Below are 15308 nucleotides of genomic sequence, written 5' to 3' on the forward strand. Positions count from 1 at the left end.
GGGGAAAATATGTCCCTGAGTCTTGCTCCTTAAGTAACTCAAAGACGTTTTTAGAACTATTTTAGAAGAGAAATGAGGTTCATGATTGCTTAAAAAGAATTTTAAGTTAGTATTATTTAAATTTTCATATATTTTCATCCTCTGGAAAAGATACTTACTAGAAAATGGTATACTTATCCACATAATATTTGAGTTAAAAACACCTTCTTGTGACCTGAGCACTCTATAATGGGACCTGGTATTTTTTTTAATGCTAAAATAAGTAAAAGGGGTGCCTGGGTGGCTCAGTGGGTAAAAGCCTCTGCCTTTAGCTCGGGTCATAATCCCAGGGTCCTGGGATTGAGCCCTGCATTGCATCGGGCTCTCTGCTCAGCAGGGAGCCTGCTTCTTCCTCTCTCTCTGTCTGCCTCTCTGCCTACATGTGATCTCTGTCTGTCAAATAAATAAATAAAATCTTAAAAAAAAAAAAAGTAAGTAAAATTCTTGCACAAGATCTGCAGTAAACAACAATCTTTTGGTGTATGTGTTGAAGTCATTGGTAAACGCATCTTTCAAAACAGTATTTCCGGTTCATATTTGACAACATCACATTTGATATATTGATATACCCTCATTTTAAAGGTGTTTTCCCCTACCTCTAGATTCTATGTCTGCTTTGCTGTTTTCGAGTTTAAGGAAGTGGTGGTTTTAGAAGCTGCATCTTAGTTATGTGTAAAAAATATTTTTGTATTGCAGTGTCCCAGGACCTTTTGCTGACAATTCCAGTTTCCAGAAGAAACATTTGGGCGATGGTGAGGGCTTCGATCCCTTCTCTGATCTGCTGTCAACCATGAACGGGTGGATGTGATGCTTGCTGGCCAAAAGGGTAAGTGCATGTTTATGAGTATTTGTCTGAAAATTCACAAGACAGAAACGTGGCTGCAGGGGTCACACACGGTGCAGGAAACCGACAGAAGTCCTAAGTTCATCAGAGCAATGGCGCACCGAGGGTGTGAGATTCGCATCCTGAAAGAAGAAAGCAGGTCCGCTGTGGTTTTCTGCTGTAACCCTCTTGGATAACTCCTGCGATGGTCTGAGGATTTGCGAAAGGCACCACAGGACACAGGAGAACTTTTTTTTTGGTGGGGGGGGGGGCTTTTTTTTTTTTTTTAATTCATATGATCCACACGCATAACTGAAAGAATAATTGTTTTTTTTGGTCCTATAATCACTCAGCAAACAATGAACCACCATGGACTACAAGTATAACGATCTCATCTTGAGTTTCAGAGGGAATTTAGGTCTGATTTGTTCACTAAGGAGGTCTCATCCCCAGCTTTCCCCGTGATGAGGGTTCTTGAGAGAACTGCTGTGGGCTCTCAAAGATTTTCAGACTTATGAGCATTTTTCTCAGTCATTGTTCACCTCAGCAAGTTACTCATTGTAATCGTTAGGGGAGGGCAGGAGGGACGTGATGATCTTTCTCTCTCACATGTGTTTTCTGTATTTGATAGCATCTGCGACGTTCTTCATCAATCGGCGTCTCTCTCACAGCAACGAGCAAACAATTGTGACTTGCCTTTGTCAGAGAAAATAATTGGTCGAGGCCAGGTGTTCTGGATAAAAAGTCTGACATCATTCAGTGGTGGCTTTGTCGTAGGACGAGATCACCTTTGAGGGGAGCATTTCGTTTCAGGTTTTGCATTCAGTGGCACTTAATGATGAGAGAACCATTGGCATAAACTCCATGTCCTTTGTCTTAGTATGGTTGCATTTGAAACAGATTCCTTTTATAGAGGGAGGGGTTGTGAAGGAGGAAGAGCATGTTGGTATTGGGAGGCCCAATAGTTACCTGACATGGGGCAGGTTAGTCTCTGTTGTGATTTCCTACATTTACAACAAAGCAGGTGGGTTAGAGTACCCTGTTTGTCAGGGCTGACAAGGCCCTAGGAATCATCATTTTAAATGCCCACATTTAATAGACGGAGCAGCCGAAGCCCACAGAGTCTAACTGAGATGTCTAAGTGCTTGGCCTGGTTGGGACTGGAGCCTACTTCTTTTGACCTTAAGGATCTTTTTTCTAGTTTTTCTCAGTTAATAGAGGTTGAGACATCCAGCCCGTGCAGCTGAGTAAAAGTTCTCTGATAAGTGTCTTCTTAAGAAATTGTTATGCATTTAGTTATTGGGACAGATTTGAAAAGATTTTATTTTATCTATTTTTTAAAGTGGGCTGCACTCTGGGTTCCAGTGTACGGCTTGACTCAGGACCATGAGATCAAGATCTGAGCTAAGATCAAGCTGAGCCATGCACCCCAAAGATTTTTATAGTTAGAGACCAATTTGACCTTTCCATGTCATAGGTTTAAAAAAAAAAAAAAGGAGCCCTAAAACAGTTACTGTTGACTAGTTGACCCTCAAAGAGCCCGCGAGCTCTAAAATTCAGTTCTACTTGGGCTGTTTTGTTACTCCATTCTGCTGAAGCTTCAGATAGAGGAAACACGGAGTCTTCTATCTTCCTGACATTATTCCTTCTTGGCAAGAAATAAGGCAAATAGTAAATAGTAACAGTGAGGCAAGGATGTCCATACGGAAACGAAATGGTTAATGGAGTCATGGAATTTCGAGCTGATCAAGATCCTCCCTCATATTCCTTGGATGCTGTTGGGAAGTACTTTGACTTCTCTCCTGTGAAGTTCCTTCAAGGGTCTTCCACTGCTACATAGCTATGATAGACTTTTGCGGATGGTCTGTCGGACCGTGAGCAGGTAGCAAGCATTATGAAACGTGGTATCTTGGCAGATCCGGGGTGAGCTGAGACAAAAGCCTGGGCCTGCCTCAGATGCACAGAAGAATTAATAGAAGTGGTTGGAATTCTGAAGTTACTGAAATAGTAACAAACTCAGACATGAGATTACCGGTCATCTCTGTCTCCAGTATTGAGAAAGTCTGACTCAATCTCACGGTCATAAAATTGATGTATGAAGTTTAACAAAACCACATGAATGGATTTATGAAAGACAGGGTTCATTTTATTCATTAATTTTGTTGGGTGAGGCTATTTGAGAAATCAGACTCAAGAATTATAATGAAAATGATCTCTCTTTTGAATTGATAAGATGGTCTTGTCAAATACCAGGTTTTTATATTAAGGAAGTGTTTTTTATTTATCAGATGGTAGTAAACTTCCCTTCACTATATTTTTAGTAGGAAGTGGAAGTCCCTGAGTTCTGATGAGCTGGAGCATGTGTTCTGATTTTCCATCCTCTTCTTCCTCAAAGCACACCTCCAAGGTTTGCCCAGAGGACTAATTCTCTTCCTTTGTGATGCAATAACCCAACTTCCTGTGTATTATATATCTGGCATCTAGTTAGTCCTTTCATTGTCAAAAATATATTCACAGCCCTGCAGCTTTTAGAACCTTACAGTTTTTCAAGTAACCAAAAGAAGTGCCCATTGATGGTTACCACTGATAATTTGAAGTCTTCAGGCTTGAAATAAACTCTAATTCTGCGTGCAGTGTTTCACGCTAAGTGTCCTCATGGTAAACAGAGTCACAGTCACAGGGACAGGCAGCCAGAACAGTACCTTGCTGCACTCACATGCAAGGCAAGTGAACTCACTTGCACAAATAGATCATTGTGGCAAATTTTTAAAGCCAGAAAATGGGTAATATGTTCAATTTATGTTGGTGATAACCATGCCTGCTTAGTAAATTACTAGAGGTGCAAGATAACAGAGAAGAGACAGGCTGAGCGCTTGAGGTCTCTCTTTGGGACAGTTCTTTAATGCCACCGTTCGCCAGCAGGGAATCAGAGTTGGCTCCTGTTTCCCTGGTGTGAAGCTGAAGTTGGTATGGATACCTATCTGATGCACATCACGAGGCTCCCAGAGTGGAGAGCGGTTAAGTCTGCTGCATATTTAATAGGCAGTTAGCCACAGTGTTATTAATAAATGTGATAATAACAGTCTGGATTTGCATAGAGTTTTCCTGAGAAGAGTGGAGTAGGGATGGTGCATTGCTGGCTTGTTATTCAGTCTCTGTCTTGGCATTGCCCAGTCCCTATCAGTAAGCTGTCTTCTGCTGGAGGATCTGGTGTAAGAATGCAGCACCATGTGACATTGTTTTGTCATCGATTGTTTTTTCTTTCTTGGCCTACAGTTACTTGTTTGATCTCTGTCATAATGAAATTCCTAGCTTTTAACCTACTCGGATGAGGGAAAACCATAGGAAATATTTCTTCCCACTTCTTACAACTTGAGAATGGGCTACGTTTTGGCTGGGAGTTCCTTGCTTTTGTATAAAACTTGAATGTGTGTGTGTGTGTGTGTGTGTGTGTGTTTTGTCATGGGTTTTGGGGTGCGGTAGTGGTGGTGGTGCAGCTTCCAGGAAGAGGTGGGGGCAGGTAGCAGGTGTTTTGGGACTGGAAAGCTGTCTGATGGGCTCCCCTCCTGAGCTGTCTTGTGCTGGAACCTGTCAGTGGGCAGAGCCACTTTGTTGTGCTTCAACTTCCAGGCCCTGAAATTTTGAGTTTGAAAAGTAATTTTAACAATTTAATAAACTACATAATATGTTTTATAAGCTGGAGCGAATGATCTTAAGTATTTTGGTCTCTTTCATAACACGATGAACCTAATATTGGTAAAAATACAGATCTTCACTCACGCCATAAAGAGAGGCTAGATTTAATAAGCAGTTATGAGTGCTGGCAGCTGCCTATCAGATTGTATAACTTGGGCTCCAGCATGCGAAGACAGTGTCAACTTACATTTTATCTCCGAAGTATTTTCGAGGCGTTTATTTTGCCTTTCTCTCCAGTCCCTAACCTAATAGAAGTAACGTAATTGGCTGAATATTTTCCACACAGCTAATTGGCCAGGGGCCAATGTGGAAACCATTGTCTGGCTTGATGAAGATCAGAAATTAACATGACATTTACGTGGCGGTAATGGAATATATTAGTAATCTAGTCATTCAGGACGGTGAGAGTGAGAGTGTCCATCCTTTTCCTGCCCATAAGCAGCCCAAGGAGTTCTGAGGATGATGAAGGAAACTCCACTGCCCGCCTCCCTCCCCAGCCCCCGTGTACTTATAGAAGTGGCCAGCCAACACCTAGGTCACATTTACTTTCTAATTCTTCAGACAGAACTGTAAGACAAAGTAATGAATTATTCCGTTTGTCAATTAGAAAATAAAACCCACTACTATTGTAAGATTAAATTCCAATTAGAAGGTTGCATTTAATTCAGAAGCTATAACATTGTTTTAATGAATTCTGTTGGAGATGACAGTTTATGTGAGATAAATTTATATGGTGTAGGTAGATATAAATTCATTGGATAATGTTAAACATGTTACTTCATATATATTAGCTGTGAAATTTATTTCTTCTCTAGTTATATCCCCAAGGAGGTAGAGTCAGAGGGAAAAACATATCTTCAAAGAAAGAGCCCTTTCTGTCCTTTCAGATACTTGCTCGAAAACAGCCTTTTCTCACTTTTATTAAAAAAAAAAAAAATCTGTTAAATTTCTGCATTAACTGAATTTATGATTCTTGGTGTATGCTATTTATAAAATTGAATATAGGTTTTATGATATAGGAAATTAGTCTAGGAATGAGAATATGATCCAATTTTGTAATAAAGGTAATCTGCATTTATATTGCAGATATGTTCCATTCCCCTCTAAGCCCCTTATGGGATTATACACACATTTTTCTGGACATACAAATTCACTGTCGAGTAAACTTTTAATGTAGCGGGCAGGCTTTTGTTCCCAGGACATTTACACAAAGCCTCACATCCCTTGCCTAAATCAAGGGCGGCGAACATTCCTGACATACTTCGAATCTTACATTTTCCCCACTCCTGCCCATTCCTGTGCCCTTGACAGACATCACTAATTGATCAGAGTCTGTCTTCTGCCGAGTGCTGATGCGACCTCAGAATTACTCCGCTTAAGTTCCTGTAGGCAAGTGTACACATTCACCATTGACGCAAGTACAAACACAGTAATGTCAGGCAAGTGACTTTTGACCCGTCTTTGTAGTTTTTCTTTGTATACCCAATACTTACCTGGATACCTGGCATCCAGTGGTTAAGCAGTGTATGTTTGTTCTCTTAATGAGAGACTCTCACACACACAAGTTTAGCAGTTATCCGGTTATGTAACCGTTGGGTTTTTAACATGCGTCTGCCATAATTGTATGATGTGAAGTAGTTTATTTTCCACCTTTCATCTGGTTTTGGTGTTACGTATGTGAAGCATTATAGTTTTGTAGGTTCTTTTAATTTAAAAAAATTTTTTTTAAAAATTCTATAGCTTTGGGAAAGATAAAAAAGAGACCATTCTCACCCTCTTGTTACCTGTGCATCAACTGAGGCTAAAACCTCGCAAGGAAGTGGTGGGGTGAGAATGAAACCCAGACTCTCACTCTCCAAGTGCAGTTGCTTTCTCAAAGGGAGGGGCACCCACATGTACCAGGTGCTGACCGGTGCAGGGCAAGTTCCTTGCAATTTCCTTTTGCATATTAATCTTGGTTTTTATCAATACACTGAAGCAAGCTGTACCAGGGAGGAAGGCATTCAACTATTATATTTCAAATGATATCTTCCGTGATGTAAAATTCTAGGAACTTAAGTTACATTGCGAGTTGTTTTTGAAAATAATCTGTTTTCTGTTAACTTGGTTCAAGCAATGCACAGAGACTAAGAGAAGGAAATTTCCACTTAGTCTGGGTGCAGGCTGCTGAGGTACCCTGTTGAGAATTGCCATCATTTTAATTCCTTCTTAAAGAAAAATGAGCAATTAGTGCATTGAAGCACCATTTAGTTAATTTACATTTTAATTTCACTTCAACATTTTGTTTGACTATTTGTGTTGTGTTGGTCATGGAACCAGAGTTCTGGAAAGTGATGGTAGGTGAACACATGAATTGTTAACCTCTCGGCGCATGTTTATAGGATGGTACAGTTGGCCTTACTCAAGAACGACAAAATCAGTGGGACCCTTCGTGGTCTATTCTGATGGTGGCGCTTGGATTTGCTGTACATGCTGTTCCCCGCAGCTCCAACGGGTTGACTGGAATAGGGTCGTGTGATGAAATCTTTCTCATCCCTCTTTGTGTTTGGTGAGATATAGTGATGTTTGTCACAAACAATTATAGCACCCATTCATGAGGCGTTACATTTTCCTGCAGTGGCTTGGATATCACATTAGTTATCTTTTTTTTAAATTCTAACAGTATCTCTGTGTCCTGGATATTATTACATTGGTTTTATTGTTTGTTTGTTTGCTTTGAGAATTTTATTTATTTATTTGAGAGTGAGGGAAAGAGAGCACTCAAAAGTGGAGGAGGGGGCAGAGGAGGGGAGAGAGAGAATGTTGGGCAGACTGTGAGCAGCATGCAAAGCCCCATGTGGGGCTCTATCCCAGGACCCTGCCATCATGACCTGAGTCCAAATCAAGACTCAGACACTTAAGTGCCTGAGCCACCCAGATACCCCTGGTTGAATTGTTGGGAAGAGGAAGCCCAGTGGCTTGGTCACCTGCTCAGGATCACATGGCAAGTTTTATAAAGAGGGTTTACCTTAAGTTGAGCCAGTTTCAAAGCTTGTGTCTTCTCCACGAGGGCATGCTGCCTCCTCACCTTCTGTGGTTCTTTAAGGCCCTTTTAGTTCATTTAGGCAGGGAAGATTTTGTAGCTTATAGTTAGTTGTCTTTATGGAAGAAATTGGAATCCAACTCATTTGAAACTGCAGCTTAATATACAAACAGGATTTTTATAGAACCGGTGATATAAAAGGAAATAACTTCTTCCAAAAATTTTTTTTTTCAAAAATATTCCTTACCTACTGGCCTTTTCCTCCGTCTGAAATCTCCCGGAATCCTGCGGGTGGGCTCGGTGTTGTGTGCTCCCTTCGGTTCTCTTCCTCAGGTAAAGATACTCCTGGTAGTGGCAGCTCTTAGAGTCCCTCACATTTGAGCAGATGACTTTTTTGTCCCTCAGTACAGTATGAGCCGACCACACTGAGCCGGCAGGCCGGCTGCTCCAGAGAATGGGTGCGGGAAGGCAGAACCTGGCTGCTGGAATTTTGTGCTCACGGCTCTAGCTTGGGAAAGGTCAAGTGCTCCTCTTTGTCAGGTTATTTAGGCCCCTTGTCTGTGGCCTCCAGGGACAACTGCCCTTCTGGGATGGATGTTCAGGCTAGAAGGCCAGCAGGCCGGTCTCAGCGATGCTCTGTGGAATTTTTTTTTTAATGACGTGTTTTCAGTTATTATTGAGGGTGTTTTTCCTCTCCATATTTTTTTAAAGATTTGCCTAATAGGTGGTGTAAGGGTGCAATGGCCTTTCACTTGTAATTTCCTTTACAAATCCCCAGGAAGGAACAAATGGAGCAGAATCTGGATATTTTGGAATCCGGGTGGTGGGTACATGGGGCTCATTATGCTATTTTCCCCACTTCTTTACGAATTTGACTACTTTTGTAATAAAACAAATTGTATGTGGGTGGGGGGTGAGGGGTATGTCTAGCTCATTGCCTAGTCTAGCGGTTAATAAACCAGTCACTGGTTTATCACTGCGTCTCTGCTCCCCTGTGTCCCGCCCACTTTGCCAGCTCTCAACTGCTGGTGTAATTTAATTGCTAGGGAGTCTTAGGGCAAGAAGACGCTAACCTAGTTGGCCAAGAGTTGAAGCAATTTTCTGGACGATATAGATAAAACGACTTTACCTGATATACAAGCGTGACCTATAAAGAATGATAGTCGTTTAGTAGCTGTTGGAAGTGGGCTTATGTGGCTGGTGCCAGGGGCTATGATACACCTGTTACAGATCTTCTCTCTCATTCTCCCGTGGGTAGTGTTTGGAGGGGAGTTGACGGGACTTGAACCGAGGACCCATTGACTTCATTCCCTTCTTTCCCCAAGTGCTTGGGGCCATGTTTTTCAAAGGGCGATCTCCAAGGGCTGCCTGGGAAACCTGTTAAATACAGGTCTCCACAGCCTGCTGTGGGTTAGGGAGAGCATGGTGTCTGAAGTTAGAGCAGAGAGGCTTAGGTCCTGGTCCCAGGTCTCACTAATAGTATGACCATGGCCAAGTCCTGTATCCTCCTCAAGGCTGTCAAAAGGGGGCAATGGTAGGATCCACCTTTTTGGCTGTGAAGTCCTTAATTACAGGGCCTGGCATCTTGTAAGTCCTTAATTACGGTGCCTGGCATCTTGTAAGCACAAGAAATCGGTTACTTGCAACTGTATTTTAACCTTTTCTTGAGACATTTGCAAATGTACGGATGTCCCTGGGAATGGTTAAGATGCAGCAATTAATGCTCCAGGTGGCACTCTTTGGTGGATATAATTGAAACCTTATACACTCTAAATGTGTGTGTGGTTTTTCTGTAGTTATTAAAAACATTTTAAAAATCAGTATTAGAATTTGTTACATAGATGTTTGAAAAAGAAGTCTGTCACCAAAATGTATGAGAGTTGACAAGTGTAAATATGCAGTTAGACAGTTTCAAAAAACGTGTATTATTTACTGATCAATGTAGTGTCTCCTTTGGAGCCATGACACTCAGCTTTTCCTGTCAATCTCTCCACGCTGGTATAATCAGGCCATGGATATGCATATTAAAGTACAAGAAAGTTATTGTGTATGTGTGGTTGGCAGCCTTTTAATTGTTAATAATGTTGCAGCTTTAAAAGGTATCAGGATCATTTACTCTTAGGACGGTTAATAGTCCTCAGAATCGCATGAGAAATGAGGCAGCGGGGCGCGCAGCCCACACGGTGCCGACTGGTGGGTATCTGTCTTCTAGTCCGCTCCGCAGGTCTGAACGGGAGCTTTGATCTGATCTTGGTGCTGAATACATGGAGATTCCTTATGCTTTCTGTCTTACTCTTGGCTTTTTTGTTTTTTGGGGTTTTTTTGGTTTGTTTTGTTATTGTTTTTGTTTTTTTGTGGGGGGCGGGAAGTAGGGTGGGCAGCTTTTATAACTCAAAAGAATGCTCATGTATGTGTGGGGTGGCAAAAGGCTCATAGAACTTCTTCGTCCATATCAGGGATCAGCAAACTTTTTCCGAGCCAGATAGTCAGTATTTCAGCCTCTGCGCACTGGGCTCTGTAACAGTGACTGTAGTGTGAAAGCAGCCACAGCCGGCCCGTGCATGAGTGGGCATGGCTGTGTTTCCAATAAAATTTATTGACAGAGTGAAATTTGAATTTTGTATAATTTCCGCTTGACACCAAGTCGCCGTATTAATTTTTTCCCAACCCTGAAAGAACATCAACACTATTCTTAGCTCACGAGCAACAGGTTCAGTCTGACCTCCGGGGCCTGTGGTTTGCTGAGCCCTAGACTAAAGAAGCAAACGCACGAAGCCATGCCAAGGATTCACTTCTTTGTTCTCGTTTGATGCTTCAGCTGGATCATTTGCTCTTCAGCTTCTGATGAAGTAATAATGTCTTCTGTTTAAATCTCATCTTGAGACAGACTGTTCTGTGTGACTGGATTATTCATTGATTTGGAGGGAGATGTAGTCGGGGGGGACCCCTCTCCCTTCCTGTATTTCAAACAAGAGAACGATAAGTGAGGCTAGGGCTGAAAGAGTGAAAGAGAAAATGAGTCAAAGAAGAAAAGTAGACTTTGAAAATGGCTTGAGGTCTGTATTCTCCTCAGTATGAGCATTTTCTGAAGAGTGTTGTATATATCACCGGCAAAATTTGAGATGAGTTTGCTAGGAGACACAGATGAACATTTTTGAAGATCTAAGAGGTATTATTTTAATATGGGTTCTATATTCAGTGTGCAGCAAAATACTACCGCACCTCAGGTCTGGCATCTCAGCTGATAGTCCTTCAGGGCAACATTTAATAAAATTGAGACATTTAAAGAAAAATACAAAAACTATTGTACAAGTGATTCTTGGGGACAGCAAAACTCTGAGAGGTGGTATTGAATGATAAAAATAGGAAATTTTCTTTGAAGTGTCCCTGACTTTGTCATGAGGGAAGTGGAGACCAGGAGACATCTAATGTATGTTGTGTGATTTTCGGTAAAGAAATCTCTGGAGGATAAGAATGGTTAAAAAAAAAAAAAGAAGAAGAGTGTGAGCATTCTGGAAAGAAGATGTCTTCAATTAGAGTTTCTACTTTTTATTGAAGATTTTAGTCTTTCGTCAACAGGTGAGGGGAGTCAAGGCAGGGGTAAACACGGGCGAGAGTGAATTCAGGCACTGGGACATTTTAATAAAATGGAGGCAAAGTTTTAACACAGCATTGAGTAAGGAAAAAAATGTATGACCAGGGAGGAGAAATGAAAAGGATGTTTTCCAAGAAAGGTACAGGAGAATAATCTAGAGGAGTATTTCACTATCAGCTATCATGATAAAATTGGCTGGGATGCGAAGGGAAAAAGGGTTTCTGATTTTCGGCACACCGTAATTTGTCAACCAAGGTATTGGTACTGCATCTGGGGAATAACGTCGAGAAAAGATGAACCTCCAAGAAGCAAATATGTTTTCATAGAAATGTCCATTGTAATAAAAAAAATTGTAGGAAGTGACAGAGAGAACAAAGCAAAGGTAGAATTAGGTTGAAAGCCTTGCAAAGGGTTATTTTATTTTATTTTTTTATTAAATGAAAAATAAACGTATTCCATGATCCAGAGCCAAGATGTAGAACCTTTAATGTGTAATAAACAGCTAAATGTGGTGATTAAGAACACAGGATGTTGGCCAGACTACTTGGGTTTGAATCCTGGCTCTGCCGCTTACTAACGCTAGAATCTTGGGTAAGTTATGACACTGTTCTGTACCTCAGTTTCCTTGCCTTTAAAATGTGAGTGGTAGTAGTACCTAACTCATCGGTGATTGTAGGATTAAATGAATTAATACACAAAGAGCATGACGAAAGGGTTGGCATGTAGTAAAATTTCAGCAAATGATATAGGGATCTCTGAGCTCTAAACTCTGCCCCAAAGAAAAAAATGTCCTTTTGGATTATTACAACCCATTTGCCGTTATCTCTCTGCCGTATCCCAGGATGTGAATTTTATGTATCTATGTGTATGTACCTATGTGTCCTATGTGTATGTACCTATGTGTCACATACCTTCAAAGACTCCTAGGTTTTAAGCGTTTGAAGGGATATTATACTGAAGCTCACTGCCGTGCCTGTGCTTCTTGTGCCTAAATCTTTGAGGCTTTGTTGCTGCTACGCAAACCTCCAGACCATCTGCGTCACTCTGGCGTGTTGAACTTAGCATCTTTCAGGAAGTTCATTTTATCTCTGACCAAACCTTAGGGCTGGAAAGTTCTTTGTTAAATTGGACTAAAATCTACCACCCATGGTCTTGCCACTTACTTGTTTGGTTTGATACCTTGAGCTTCTACCGAACCCATCTGTTCTCCATGACAGCCCATCAGTTATTTTCCCATCAGCCATGGGTCCTTCTTGAGCCTTCTCCAGGCTAAAGATCCTTTGGTCCTTCAGGTGTTCCTCCTGTTGCGTCTGAGGTGTCCTCTAACCATCTTGCTGGTTCCTCACAGCACCCGAAGCGACAGAGGCCTATTTTTTTCTATGTGTCTACATTTCTATCTAATTCACTTAATGGTGCCCCTTTTTGACAAAACTGTCTTCATCACATGAGAAGGAAACATTTTGACTTTTCTTAGCCCTCTTCTTAAATGCCAAATTCGGGAAGCCAGCCCGTAAAGAAACTGCTGCTGGAGAGTCCCACGTCTTCCCTTAAAGTCAGAGCGCAGGAGTGGGCTTCCCTTCGCGCCAAGCCGGGTAGCTGTGGAGAAGGGATCATTGCAGCCGTGGTTCTAGACCCTGTGGTTGCAGCTTCCTGGGTGACTCCCATGCATCAGATCCTCTGCTCAGTCCCCAAGGGGATCCTTCAGTCCTCACAAAGGGGAGTCTCTTATGGTTTTTATTCCTGCTTTCAGGTGACGGAAGCAGTGCTAGGGTAAAGTGGAGACTCCGGTGAGAAAAGTCCAAGAGGAGGATTTTTTTGTAAACGTGACGAGGTGATTCTCCTCAATCCATATAATGCTTCTGTTCTACCCAAGACACTGTGGAGGTTTTGGTCTCTTTAGCCTTATCCCTTGTTTGAATGCACGGAAATGATACAAGCAATATAAAAATTACCTCCCTTTCTGGGATAGCCCGCTTTTATCCCATGGGAAGAATTGATTGATTATTTTTAAAGATCCTGCTCTTCGGGCTGTGTTGGGGCCCCCCACGTCCCCCAACAGTCATTGGGGATGCTGCACTTGATTTTCTCGCAGCTTTCCCCAAGTGACAACCACCCCCCCACCCCCACCCCCACCCCCCACTTCCAGCAAGACTCCCAGCAAGGAAGCCAACCACAATGTTACCGGCAGTAGAAAGATTTCAGTATACATTCCCGAGCATGGGTACGTTGGGGGATGGCTGGGTGCCTTCTATGAGACTTAACACATTTCCCGAACATGGAGCCTCACCATGGCAACAGCCATGTCACATGACACATTGGTGACACATGTAAGGTGCTGCCACAACTCATCCCAGGTTGCACGTCTGTGATTCATTGTTTCCACTGACACAGTGACTGCAACTCGCAGTTGGAAGGTTCTCTGGTGTTCAGTGCCATTAACGCACACTGACTCCCATGGCACATGGAGGGCTCAGGGAGGGGAAGCATAAATAAATAAGTATGCACTGTAAACATTGCCTTCATTAGCTTTACAGAGAAATACGTGCTCATCAGTCAACCTCCTTGCCACTTGCATTCTTCTTTTTGTAGGCATATTTTGTTGGTAACACCTTGGAAGCTCAGAGATTTTTATTTTTAATCATAGTTATACCCATTTCCACTTGGCAAACTTCAGAAGAGAGAGTTCACGGTGGCCCCTTTTTAGTATTTATTTATATTCTTCTCATGTAGCAGATTTATTGATGAAGGCACGATTCTGGGAATATTTTTTTTTCTCATTGTGAAATTTATGGAATACTTTACATAAATCAGTCGGTGGCAGTGTGGGGTCCATTGCGCATGTGGAGGGGCCTGAAGGTTGTACGATCCCGGAGGACTTTCCGAGAGGTCCAAGATGAGTGGTATTTTAACATATTTTAATTTCTGAGTGATTCAGTGAGTGATTAAAAAAAAAAGTAGATGAGGAATCTGGAAGACATTAAAGAGATGTCAAGGACAGACGGATTTTGATTTGTAGCCTAATGAAATGTTTTGCCAACTTTTAAAGATTTTTTTGAGAGTAGAACTTTAATCATTTGCTTGTGTTTCTGGCATGGTAAGGTTATTCCTGTTTCTGTTACATGATGAATCCAAAGTGAAAATGGGATAATTTTTAATTAGCAAAATTATAAAACCATTTGCAGCCAAATGTTTCTTGTCTTGTATAAACTGTGAGGTTTCACATTTTACTTTAATCGTTTTAGGAAATTTCATTCTGAAGATCTATTTCAGTTGGTATTTTATGTATGGATACAAATCCTCAGTATTAGAAATTACCTTGTAATATTCTTTTCCCAATGTCACTTGAATAATCTGACGGGATTTTGGTCATGTTTATTGCTTGTGTCTATTTTGGAGGTGTCATGGTTACCTGAGTTGGATGTAGCACTAATATGCAAATCAGCGTTATGTATGCAAGGCTGAATGTTACCAGAGAAATTGTGTTAGGGAGTTAGAAATGTGTCTTTAATTTTATGTTGTGTGGTGGTGTACGCTTACAGAATCGCTTTTGCTGAGGTTACCTATGTAATTATTTGAATCAAAGTGTTATAGTTACACTTTGTACTATAAATATGTGAATGGAGAGTTACTTTAAAATAAATTTTATTAAGGAAATGAGGATAATGAGCCAAGTCATGGCAGCCTACACACAGTTCCCAGACTTTTCATTTTATGGTGCTTCGATCGGCTGCTTAGCTGGAGATTATGAGTTTTACATGGGGGGGGGCATTAGAAATAGATTTGGAAACACAAGAATTCTGTGGAAATAAGAAGGGATTTAGTGTTCAGAGTTTGAGGATCTGGCTAGATTGAGTAGTTCCAGTTCCTTGAACTTTTGTGCTTGCTTGTTGGTTGACCTGGGGCCGGGTTGAGGGGGTACATGGGGGTGAGTGCCATTTTATATTGTTTCTGTGGGATCCTCTGGAGGGCGCTGTGCCACACCTCACAGTGCACCCATTGCTGCGGGAAGAAAGATTGTGAAAACTAGCCAGACGAAGCTGTAGGTGCAGCACTAGCTCAAGGCCCTGGTGATACATAGAGGCCCTCATCTTTAGCCATTTGTCTTTGAAAATCACAGGTGTTGCCTATGAAGA

The 15308-nt window shown here is 41.6% G+C and overlaps 1 protein-coding gene across 2 annotated transcripts in view; it reads left to right on the plus strand.

Annotated features, from left to right (window-relative positions):
• The window catches only part of FOXP1 (forkhead box P1), a 578496-nt gene that overhangs the window by 86754 nt on the left and 476434 nt on the right, over positions 1 to 15308 (plus strand). For both annotated transcript variants that reach the window (XM_080822733.1, XM_080822734.1), the window contains one exon: positions 736 to 865. The gene's annotated coding sequence lies outside the window, so the exon portion shown is untranslated. The remainder of the gene's footprint in view (positions 1 to 735; positions 866 to 15308) is intronic.

Source organism: Martes martes, assembly GCF_963455335.1.
Source record: "Martes martes genome assembly, chromosome: 1".
Taxonomy (NCBI): Eukaryota; Metazoa; Chordata; class Mammalia; order Carnivora; family Mustelidae; genus Martes; species Martes martes.